General features: G+C 39.3%; 1 protein-coding gene across 3 annotated transcripts in view; it reads left to right on the forward strand.

The window, feature by feature from the left end:
- Positions 1–1,776: 1,776 nt before the first annotated feature.
- Positions 1,777–12,830, forward strand: part of fbxw7 (F-box and WD repeat domain containing 7) — a 90,683-nt gene continuing 79,629 nt past the window's right edge. For 2 of the 3 annotated variants that reach the window (XM_072384873.1, XM_072384874.1), the window contains exons 1-2: positions 1,777–2,256; positions 10,517–10,672. The gene's annotated coding sequence lies outside the window, so the exon portion shown is untranslated. The remainder of the gene's footprint in view (positions 2,257–10,516; positions 10,673–12,830) is intronic. The other variant, XM_072384875.1, reaches the window with a different exon arrangement.

Genomic DNA, 12,830 nt, shown 5'->3' on the forward strand with positions numbered 1-12,830 from the left:
TTTCAGATTTGAAGTGAACCCTTTCAGAGTCTTGACCATTTGGAAAGCATCAGGCACAACAGTATGGGTTTTAACCACCACCGAGGAAAAAGATGCTATGTCCTTTATATGTATGGGAAACTGGAGACTGGGAAAGATCAAGGCAATGAGAATCACATCAGTTTCCAAGAAAGTTGAGACGCCGTGTAAAATCTAAGCACATATAATGGGAAAATATTTTGCTTTCAAAACTACAGCAACTGGCCTTCTTACTTGTGAACATAAGGAGTGTTTCCGGCATCAAAACGAACACATATTTTTCAAACAACAATAACATTCCTCAGCTTCAGCATTACTAAAAAGTCTTTCTAGTTTGCATTTCTGCTTCCCAACATACAGACATGGGTTTTGCAGTGATTCTGGATTTAGTCAAACAGGAGTCTAATTCCTGAAGAAGAGCATAAACTTGTACAAACACAACTCTTAGCAGCAACCAACCTGAGGGCAAACAGAATCAAAAACAGGTCCAAGGGGGAACACCATTGCCCTTTCAGAATAATGCAGACCTCTGCAGACATCAGAAATATTTTCAGTGAAACAGTCATTAACTCAAGTTGAAACTGATCCCAGAAACTGATTGATGACATAGAAGAGTTGTTATAGATTAAACACAACACCTGAGTTAATGAAATAGCTGAAAAAAACAGCCTAACTTCATAATTCATTCTATTAGTGGTTGTTGTTGTCTCTTTCATTCGCTGCTCTCTGCAAACATGAAATCACAGTATTTATCAAATCTATGATCTGGCCCTGGAAATGTATGCTTGCAGTGAGAGGGTTCTCTGACCAAACAACCACAACAGCGGGAAAATAAATTACACCAAAAGCTCACAGTTCATATTTTTGGATGGAGTCACTAAATGAGTGGTTTCCACAAAGAACATACAGTTACAGCAGCCTTGAAAACCCTTCGTTTGAGAGTGTTTTGGAACAAAGTAAGGATATTAACAGTCGTCCTTTGTTTTGAGGGTCTGCTTTTCACTTCATTGACTGGATGCCAGTCTCAATTCCACACTTCCCAGGATCACATGTTTGGTGCTTCGTGATATCTCAGGGTTTCAGACTCTCCCTGGAGGATGCAGATACAGGGCATAAAAGTGACTATGTGCCAAAACTAACCATAGCTGGCACTGCATGGTGAACTTGAGCTGCACACTAATCCACAATTGCCCCCCCCCCCCACACACACACAAAAAAGAGACTATAAATGAATGAGCCCCAATGTGCTGAGATGAATTATATCTACGTTTTAAACCCTCACAAAAGACCATGCAAATTTTGATTTTGAGTCTCCATTGTTCTGTATATTTTTTTCTTTTTCATAGACTTCTTTTTCTTCTTCTTCTCGTTATTATCATTAATGTTGTTGTTATTATTTTATCACTTGTTTCTTTTATTGTTTCTGAGATAAACATCTATCTATTCTTTTATTTGACTTAAATAAAAATCATTTTCATCAGATAAATTGCTAAAAACTCCCACATATCTTCAGCTAGTAATATTCATGTTTGAGCCTAAAACACTTTATTGATTAATTGTGTTAAAAATAATAATAATTATAAATAATAATTTATTAATAATAATAAAAAATGATATATTTTTAATAGGCATTAGACAAATGTACACTTACAGAATTCGGATAACCGTGACTGCTATATGGAATATATGATTACGTCACATTCAAGCGCCAAAAATTAATAAGAAAAAAACTGAGGCGTCATCACGTTGCGACAACCATTCTCTCCAGTCGGTAGAGAGCCAGGAGTCGAACAATCCTGAAGCTGGTTGAGGAGCTTGTGAACAGCAACTCACTCACAACTGACACGCAGCTTGGTCTCAGCGGATGTCCTTTTTCCTCCTGTAACAACCGACGGCCACTGTATGTGACTCAGTAGAAGCAATGAGTCAATGGTTTGACCAGTACACTTAGTTTGAAAGAGCAGCTAACGTTAGCGGTGTTTTCCTAGCCAGCTAACATTACACGAACTTGGCATGTAGAAGCTAGTTAGCCTGTTGTGCTAAAGTGTTAGCTTCTGTTAGTCAGGTGCAGACTTACTGCTACTGCTACTACTGCTGCTGGTGGGAAATCAAGAGGCGAAGAAGGGGCTTTTACCTTCAGCGTTACTTTCTTCAAGCTCCAAAGGATATCAAGCCTTGGTTACCCGGCCTGGCGGAATCACCGGAGAGGCCTGCTACCTTTATCTCTACATTTCTCGGGTAAATACAGTTTAGTGTAAGATCACAACTGTGCAATATTGCAGTAGTGGACCAGTAGAGAGGGGCCTAGCATTAGCCAGCTAACGCATAATTCGTTAGCTAACTATTAGCATTGCTAACGCTAACTTACCGCACTCTTGTGCAAATATGGATTTTTAGCTGTCTGAAAGAAGTTAAAATTGACATATTTATTGTGCTGTTGCCGAACGTACCTCACAATTTAGAGTTGGTCAAGTTTGTTATGCATTTCGTTAACTCCCTCCCTAACAAACTGAGCCAAAAACTGCACTGAAGAGCATGTAATATTAATGTTGAATGTTACTTTTCAAAGTGCATAATCTAAATTACAATGTATATGATGTGTCCTCGTCTTCGTCAAGCCAGTCTACTGTGTAAAAGTACAATATCTCAACTGGTAAATCAGCCTGGGGGGGCTCTTTATAGTCTGTACAGCACACAAAACCCTCTATTCTAACACTCTCTGCAGCCAGTGTCTCGAATGGGCAAATGAAAAATACTTCTTAAACGCATTCTTTTAGAGAAAATGGAAAATGCATTATAGCAGGCAGACATGCTGCATATCAAGAATAGAGCAGGTAACTTATAGCGTGGCTGTTATTTTACTGATGGAATGTAAACGTTTGTGCATGTAATGACCCTGTAGTGTCACACACACAGGGCCCAATCTACACACCACCTAGCTAGCTGTCAGTCAGTCTACTCAAACAAACCAAAAGCAAAATGCATACTGTTCTCACACACACACACAGGTACAACTAGAGATCGTAAAGTTGATGTCGGTTAGTGTAAACGCTATAATGCATTTTTCTTGCTTGCTCATAGACTGTCTTTTGTATGCACAAGACCCTGTGTTCTAACTACAGTATAGTGTTTTTATGCTGTGTTATTATTAATCTACTTGAATAAATTTACCCAAAAATGCAAATAAGATTTTAGATGTAAGCACAATACAATCTTACAAATTAGAAGATTTTAGCTAACTGATGATATGAAAACAGCGGACAATGTTTGCAAGTGCGTTTGAAAGGCGGTTTCAGGTTCAAGTTTAACCCAAAGACGGTGACTGTAAATGTGGTTCGTTGTGGGTGGTCAGCATTCACAAATGCACACTTCCAATATTTAAACAGCAGGATAATGAGAGGAACAATGAGCTCATGCACTTAAAGCATTGCGTCTACTTTATGTTGAAGCTGATATTTTTGTTATTCTGTCTGGGCTTAGCTGACCATACATTATTATTGTTGTTGTTATTTAAACATGGCAGACACACAGTTTTAGTTGGTCTCTATAACCTCACCTGCAGTGGGGTAAGGGGGTAGTCACAGTGGACCTTTGCTGTGGACCAGCAAAGAGTTAGTGCTACTTCAGCAATGGTTTTCTGGCCCGGAGCTGGTGCTTTGGTAGTCAAAACAGAAAGAACTGGTTCTTTGTTGGTTGGTGTCTCCAAAGCAGCAGTGAAACTGCTTTGGTTTGGAAGGTTTTAATGAAACCATTGCAGTCTAATCCAGCAATCCTGCATATGCCACTATTATGAATGTCAAAATGTCCCTTTTTGATGGTAACTGAAATCCAGTCAATCCAATGGACATGACATTCTTAGAACTAACACATTTTTTATTCTTTGACATCTCTTCAACAACAGAGGATGTACCAGATTTACAATATACTTTGACTTCAACATTACTGCTGTCAGACTTCTAGTTCACACCATTATTTCATAATGTTTACCATGATTATTTTGGTTTTGTTGGCAAAATACACTGTAACTTGAGAAAGATGCACCTCGACATGTGGGAAAACTTGTATATGGTATTTACAGGGCGCAGTATCAAGATTTCTGTTTGAACACTCGTGTGTCTGACACCAAGATGTGTTTAACAGTGCCAAACATAACTGTAATAATATTAGAAGTTAACCTAGGTTTGACCCTGTTCCCTTTTTGTCCAAAGAAAGCCAAACCCATAGGTGTCAATTCCGTAAACGTCACCAAACAACAGGATTATCTAAATAACTAATCCAGTTTCAGTTTCACATGTGTCTGCACTTTAATTCTCTTTTATTTGAACATATGGTTTTATCTGTCTGGAAGTAGATAACCATCCATAATAGAAAAGGTGGTTCACAAAAGTCTAAACCATTAGTAAACTCAGTTCTTGCTGGGAGTATAACACTTGCACAGGTGTAAGCCACGTCCCTTTACACTTGTATTAAATGGGTTTCAAGACTTGGCCACTTTGAAACATGAGCTCCTGTTCATATATTTGAGCTAGAGAAGCATTGATCTAACAGATCAAAAAGTTTTTTTATATTATTGATCATGACAGGTGACTGAATAGATCTCAGATATATCTGATTTTGTCCTGGTCAGCTTTATACACATGAACATCGTAGGATGTTTCTCAGTATATCAACACATGCAGTAACTGACTGCCCATGGCTGTCACTCATGTGTTTTATACTCTGCGATTACTCTGCTCAGAGTGAGTTCGCATGGCTGTTTGTTGTTCAAGTGGCAGCTCGGCGGTGTTTTGGATTCAAAGCTAGATGCAAGTGAGGCTAGATGTGGTGGAAGGCAAGTGTTCTCTTGTTGCTGTAGCAGCAGATGAGCCATAAGTGCTGCTGCTCAAGTTAGCGTACACGAGAGCTCCTTTTTTTTTCTTTTTTTGTCACAGCGTGCGCCTTTTTTGAAAAAGAGAATAACCAGTCCTCAGCGTTTTAACTGTGTAAGATGGGCTTTTTAAAAAAAAAAAGAAAAAAGAAATTATTTTAATTTGGAAAAATCCATATCCACACAGTACTTTCACCATGAGGAATCACTGAACCTTTCAGTTGTGTGCCTGTGATTGTTTGAAATATGTTTTCCTCACCGTCTTTATGTTCGACTTGGAGGCAGTGTGACTTGGTGAAATGAGACTGTGCGTACAGAGATTAGGCCAACAGTGTCCAAACAAGAATGGCATGTTTTCAGTTCACATGGGAATCGCGATGATGAAATACGATTTTCTGCCTGATTGTTGCTGCGAGGTCTTGAGAAGTGAGATTCAAAGAGTATCTTAGACTTTGTTTGCACAAAGCCTCCCATTCCCACACTCCAGACCTCTGCTGTGTTACAGACCCCAGGGCTTTCCTAAACTCATTCTCATGTGGACAGTGAGATTTCCTGTCTTTTGAAGCCTGTGTTGACAAAACATGAAGGTAGTGGGCAGCGTTCAAGTGGTATTATGTTTCTGAAGGTGACAATGATCTTTGTAAGTCTACTCTTGATATTTCTTTATGTTATTTGAACAATTTAAAGAATGTCTGTCAAAGTTTACCAAGTTATGACATTTTTGTTATGGTCTAGGGTTACATGTGGGGGTTTCATTTTTCGTCTGTAATGTACAGTTTCCTTTCATCTGCAGACCTGCTCACTACCAACGCTGTTCTTTTCAGTATGTAGGTCAATCTAGATTTTTGTTTTTAGCTTTTTGTTCATTGGAATTGTGTCCTTTTATTGATTGTTGAAGGTGGCGACAGACGAGAACCATGCAGTCAATATGCATGACTTGAATCCGCCTTGAGATGAGAACAACCGGTCTATTGGAATGACACAGACTCAGAGATTTTGCACTTCACTGACAGAAAGCACTTGGAAGTGAGATTAATACTTTTCAAGCGAATTCATCCAAACAACCCTGTGGTGTCATTCCTACTAATTGCAATAATAACCATTGGTGGCATCCAGTTAGCAGGGGGTGAAACATGAAGCATAATCTGTGTACTGCGAAGAGTTTCACGGTAAAAAGAAAACGTATTTTAAGATTGTGACCGGCAGCGTCTGTTTTCCAAGTGTGAAGGGTGCAATGCAGAAACCAGCGGCAGGATCTGCTAACCTGCTTATTAGATACAGAATTAGAATTTTATTTGTACTAAACAACACTCTACCTAGCAATCTGGGCCCCTTTATTTAGAAATGTGTTGGAGTGAAAGAAGATGCTGTAAACTGGTGCATTTTTGCTATTCATGAGCGCATGTTGACATTCATTTAGAAAAATGTTTAGTGCTGGTAAAACTTTTCAAAAGGGATGAAAATAAGCAACTGGCCAACAAAATTTCAATGGATGCATCTTTATGTGTCACAATATAAAATGTCACCATGGTAACCTTGCTGCCTCATGCGTTGGTTAAATACAGCGCTGTTTTCACTCTGTTGTTGTGTAAAGAGTGTCTGTGTTTTAGGTTACTCAGTGTTATCTCAGCAGAAAACACCACTTTCTTTGTAGAGCATGCCTTAGCTCGAGAATAGCACTTGATATGCTGGTAAATTCTCAGGTAAAAATGATGACATGGACCACCTGATTGACGGTGAAAAGGACCAGAAGTATGTAGAAGCATTTATGTTGAAGTGGAGCGCTTTAGTAGGGCAGTGAGAGCAGTCTAATGAGAGTGGGCAAATCTCCAGAATTTTTTGGGGGCCCAGAGTTCTGTGACATTTGGTCAGAAGTCGAACAAACGAGTCAATGGCATTTTTCCCGACTGGCCAAGATGAGTTTTAAGGACTTCTCGCTGGTAGAGAGGCTTGTAAGAGAATAAGAGGGTGCTACTTCTGTTAGGTGAACACATTTTGTAGCTGCGTTTATTGGTTAAACTCGCACTAGAAAGGGTATTTTAGTGCATGAGTAGCTCTGCCGCTTGAGTCATTTACATCCAATAAAACAAATTCAGACAATCATGGGGTTGTTGAGCACAGATGGGCAGGATTGAGGAGACAGGACTAAGGGTCCAAATAGGGTCAGATGTGAAATTAAAAGTTGAATGTGGTGGAAACTAGATAGAGACAGTAGGCGTGAACATGGAAAATATGTGTTGTATAGTTAGCATTGAGACTTATTTAAAGGTGGAAGTAAAACTGTTCTAAGCTGTTTTAAGCATGGAGGGGGGAAGTGAACTCACTTGCCATTAATGTTTTGTGTGGGCAGCAGCACGAGAAAAAGCAAGATCAAGGAAAGAGGAAATCAAAGAGCTTTTCTGTGGGAAGGTCCGACAGAGATCTCCTATCTCCAGCAACTTACTAGAAGACTCGCTGTAACTTAAGAAAGTCGTCAAGCTGGACAAGCTGCGGCAACAAAGACAACAGGATGCAACCGAAATAAAAGCCAGGCTATAAATAGTTCACACACTTTGATATTACAACCCACATCAGAGCTTTTATTGCCACTGACAGCTCCTCTTTTCAGCTTCAGATCTAGCTTCTTATCTGGCTAATTGCGAGAGTGTTTAAAAGCACAGCACACTGGGAGTATTTGGTTTCTTTTTTCCAATCATCTTGTTTTTTTGCATCAAGTGCTCGGTTCCCCGAGTTAGCTGCAGCTAGCCAGATTGATACGGGGCCATGAGGGAGGCAGGATAATACCCTGCAGTCTTACATTCAGTAGTGTCAATTTAAAGCAATGGGAAATGCATACAATTGCAAATGTAAGCTCTTGCAACATTGTTATTTCTGAACCGCTGCTAGTTGTGCACATAGCACATGAAGGAAATCCTGGGGTTAAGAGGGAAACTGTGTGTGTTGTGACAGTTTTGAGGGGATTTATGGGATAATTCTATAGAATGGAATCTGTGTTGGCCTCAACTTAATATGCACTGTACTCTTATTAGTGAGCATAGTAAAGGTATTATCTAAACAGTACTGTGTGTGTGTGTCGTAACATAACTGGTTCATGTCTAATGTATGCAAATCAAAATATAATTTCTGGTATACTTAAAAGCTATCTTTATTGCCCTGCTTGACATTTTCTTTTCCTTTTCCTCCCATATGGGTAAAAACTCATTTTAAGAGTAATATTATCTTGCTAAATTCATGGCATTATGCTATCACATGTCCTCCTGCTGTAGCTCTTCCATCAATCATCTGAGGATATTCTCTGCTGGTTCCTCCATAAAATACCCTATAAAGCTTCAATTTAAAGTTCTAAGCTACTCATTTCATGTTGTAATACAGAGGAATAATCTCTTTGTACTCTATTAGGAGGAACAGTTTCTTAGTTTCTTTTTTCTTTTAAGTTGAACACACACTTCTAACAGCTCCCCTCTTTCTTTGTTACAAACGATCAGCAAGACTGCTTCACAGCAATGTTTTACTTATTTTGTGGTCTAGTACACCATAACATTACATTTATAGTTATGGTCACTTAATCTTTAGCTGACACTTTACAACTTTATAATGTACTTTGCCAATCCTAATGAAAATTTTAATCAAAATGTCAGTTTCGAAGGAGGGGCAAGGGGGTATATGAGTTCTCGGCGCTCAAAGCCACCCAGCTTTGCCGTTCTTTCAAACCACACGGATATTTTGGAGCTTTCAGCTCAGACTTTATCCATCCTGCCTATACACAGATGCATCTCTCCCCTGACATCCACAACTCATTCGCTCTCAAATGTGTAGCACTCTGCCAGTGACACTGCAGCAGAGGTGTAGCACCAAAAACCGTTAGAAAGGAGGACTCTCCCAGCAGAGGTCCTGTTGACATGGAAACGGCTGCTTTTGTCAATGTAGGCTTCTCTTGCATGCCTGGTTGCACACGGAGATCTCCTCATGTCTCATGGCTTGGTGCGATTTGCTTGGATTTAAGTCGGGTTTTGATAGTTGTAGTCGCACAGTTCATCGTTTTTCTGCTTGTCGATGCTAATATTTCTTACGTTTAGGTCTGGTCCACAGTGCGTTCAAGATGATGCAAAATTCTATCAGATTTTCAAGCAAGTATTAGTGTTTATTAGTTGATGTTAATATTTGAATGAATTACAGTTTGGGAGACTTTCCTGAAGGCAACAATTGACCTAACAAAGAGGACAAAATAGCTTTGTAATGTAGGTTTATAGTGATGAGAACTAAATGACTTGCATATCCAGTTATTGCAGTAGTTAATCAGATTTTAACTACATATTTTATAATCAGCAAACATGGCGTCTCCCCGAAAGGTAAAGATGATTCAACTTAACGCAGTCATGAAATATTGTTACTGATTTTAATTATTAGTTGAAAATCAACAGGTCTCTTTACAACATTGATTTGAAGGAGACCTGCTGAGCTAATTATTAGTTTCTAAATCCAGTCCACTGCAGCATCCTGTGGCAGTTATGTGTCATATTGGACCTTATCAGTGTGCACAGTAATAGGTTTTACCCATTAATGTGTACTTTATGGTAGACCTTATCCTTAAAATATGCGGTTTCTTCATCTTTTCAAACATTTTGCTCGAAGTGATTGGTAAATTCAGCGTATTTTGTTTAGTGAAAATCCTTTTTCCACATGGTGCTGCATGACACAGAAACTGATTTAAACTGCAATTCAAAGTTATGCAGATTAGTTCTCTGTCCCACTTTCTCTTCCTAATGGATGAATTATTTACTGTTTATCAAAATTAAAGTAGGTGTGAAGTCTATCTCTGTGCACTGCTCAGGCACGATACGTTGTGTGACTTAAATGCAAGTTGAGCAATTCAATAATTTAATCTGCCATTTGTTTTTAGAACCCAAATGTAGCTATTCAGTCTATAGGATTCATGTGTTGTTTGGGCTAAATATGTTTTATTTTCAAATGAAAAGGAAATATTTGATATCCATAGTGGTTTCATATTCTTTTTTTTTTTCTGCCTGAGCTCTGATTTGAATATAAATGAATTAAAAGTTATTAATTTCATTGTTTCCATTGGATACACTCACAAATGGGCTAAAAGTGAGAGGATACAATTTGGAGTGATATTATTATATTGTGCTTTAGAGGCACTATAGGAATGTGTTGGTTTGTCATGGAAGGATATCCTCCCTCAGGCTTGACCTGGGTGGCTTTCCGCCGGGGCGTACAGGCAGCTGGCAGCTCAGTTAAAGTGCCTTTAAGTCTATTAGAGAGGATAATCCTTGAGGGATAGTTTCAGTGAACAGAGGTAGCAGGTAGAACTGTCTTTGACTTCACTTTCCTTGCCATCCAATTGTCTCCCGTGTCCACCCATTCCTCAGACCTTATTGCCATTCGTTACACATGGCTGCCATAGGTGGAAATATGGCTAAACAAGACATTAGAAGTGGAAGACAAACAGTGACATGTACTGTGTAACCTCAAAGTAAAAACTTTTATCAAACCTAAATTGCTGCAAATGCCTACTGAGGTGCAGTTTTTTAAATTGATTTTTTACATGCTGCATTCTTTATCTCTAGTTGTTTTCTCACCTTTGTTGCTTCCTCTCTACATTTTTTTCTCTAGACTCCTGCCTGCCATCTTCACTGTCCCTGGCTCAGTCGACAGCACAGCAACACTTCAAAGGGAAGGTGTGCAGCGTTGCAGATAAGGTTTTGTACCTCAGCTTCCCAAGCACTGGCAAGCTTTTCCCCAGCCCCTTTGCTGTCCCCTGACTGACAGGTATGGCCTCCTCACTGTCTTGTTGAAAACTGTTTTTTTTAACTCTTTAATGATTTTTTTCCCCTTTGTTTTCCTCTTGATTACCTTTGAGGCTGCAGTCTCCAATGTTCTGCAGAGCTCCAGACTTAACTGTACTACACTAGCACTTTAAATGCTTTGTTGGTTGTGTTACAGCATTGTTATGCTGCTGTGAAACTTAAGTAACTTCTCTTCATTTAGTCAGTTTGGGCATTACCTGTTGCAGAGGAGTTTTTTTCTACTTAATATTACATTAGACCCATAAATGTTTTGTTCAGGGATGCTCTTGGGAGCAGATGTGAAGATATTCAGTACTAGTATATAAACTATTTATTGTAACACTTCTATGCTTGTTTTGAGGTTGAGCTTTTGGGTTAAAGTGATTATTAATTGTCAATAATTCTACTTACCAGAAATTAACGTCTGTTTTAACACTCAAACACTGTGGCGAGGGACAAGAGATCCTCTTCTAATCCCAAATCTTTCGTCTTTTGGGTGTTAATTATGTGTTTAATGAGTGTTTCCTCTTTTCGCTGTATTGACACTTGTTTGATAAAGGAAATCCTCAGTTCTGTTCCAGCTGCATTCAAAAAGGAGACAACTTTAGTTAATAGCAGGCTCAACACCATTCATTTGCTTGCATCATGCTGTTGTTACATGAAGATGAAATCAACTGAACATATTATCCATCCTCCACATGCACCGATGTCACGTTATCTCCTCAGTCATCAATTGAACATGAATGGATTTAATATTCTTTTGTGTAAATGTTGAGTCCACTCTCAGCCTCAGAGGGTGCCTGCTGTAGAATAAATATTTCCTGAAGGAGTTGAGCATAATTGGCCACAACTCATTGACACAAATCTTAAGATCTCTAATCTCTTAAGATCTCTACTATCTATGAAAAAAAGTCTTTCTCTCTAGTGCTTGCAAAACACTTTAGGGTTTTCATTCACAAACTGCTCGCTTGCTTCAAGAAGATTTTTGCTCATCAGAATGTCTGCGTTAGGTGTGTAGGACCTTATCACTACAGTTCCAAGTAAAGGAGAATATCATGCAGTCTGCTCACACAGTCCAGGAGGGCTGGAGCATTAGTATGACTAATGTATGGGGATGCTGATCAAGATCAGTGTGTGTGACTTTCGCTGTGAAACGCTCGTTTCAGATCTGCTCACAGCATACGTTGGCTGTGACTCGATCATTTCATAATACTCGATTTCTTATTTTTGAGTCCTTCCTCTGTGGCTTTGCTGCTGATCTGAGAATCAGTACATATTTGAAAGGTTTACTTCCAGTTAATCTAACAGGTTTCAGGCAGGGTTTTGGATGTAGTTGAAGCAATGCGTTCAACTGTACGACGTATCCACCACCATGTCTCTCAGTTAGCGATTCTGTTTTTCTGAATCAGCGTATCAAGTGTCAAATTCCGATATAAGGAAGTGGATATCGAAATGCAACATTTTCCGCCGTCTTAAATCACATCTGAAATGTTCTGCGCAGCTCTCCTTCATAGTGACCAACAATCAAATGAACTAATTGCCAGAATTTTGGCCAGTGGAGATCTGCTGTTCTTTTCACACATTGTTGCGCCTTTATGGGCACAAAAATATATTTAACCTGCTGCTGTTCTTATCAGTGTGTGCTTCCGCACAGTAAGCCCGAGTTGCAGAGTCCACTGATTGGCAACAGTGTCGTTGGTTAGACTGCTGTCTTCCACAAGGCCTACTTTTCTTTGCAGGCTAAGGTTGTTTCACGTCTCTTTTGCTAGCTAGGAGGTGTGACGACTCCGACTCCCTCCCTCTGTATTTTAACGTGTGACCAATGCTAATGAAGTCACATCCGTCCCAGCTTGAAGGTGGTATGTGGAAAAGCAATGGGGCAGATGGTTTGGACCATTCTTGAATAAATCTAGTAGTAATGTATTTTAACGTTTGGATCGAGTTATCTCGGAGTCTTAATCCGATCGTGAGTAATCCAATCTGATCCATTTTTTTTTTTTGTCAGATTAAGGTGTCTCCATGAACTGAATAACTCGGTCTTATTGTAATTTAGCCATTAATCTCATCCGATGGCACTCGTGTAACCCCACTGAGTGTGTTGGTAGGGGCAGGAATGACCTCCTGGACCAGTCCTCATTGCA

This window comes from Leuresthes tenuis, unplaced genomic scaffold, assembly GCF_036924035.1.
Source record: "Leuresthes tenuis unplaced genomic scaffold, fLeuTen1.0.hap1 SCAF_4, whole genome shotgun sequence".
Taxonomy (NCBI): Eukaryota; Metazoa; Chordata; class Actinopteri; order Atheriniformes; family Atherinopsidae; genus Leuresthes; species Leuresthes tenuis.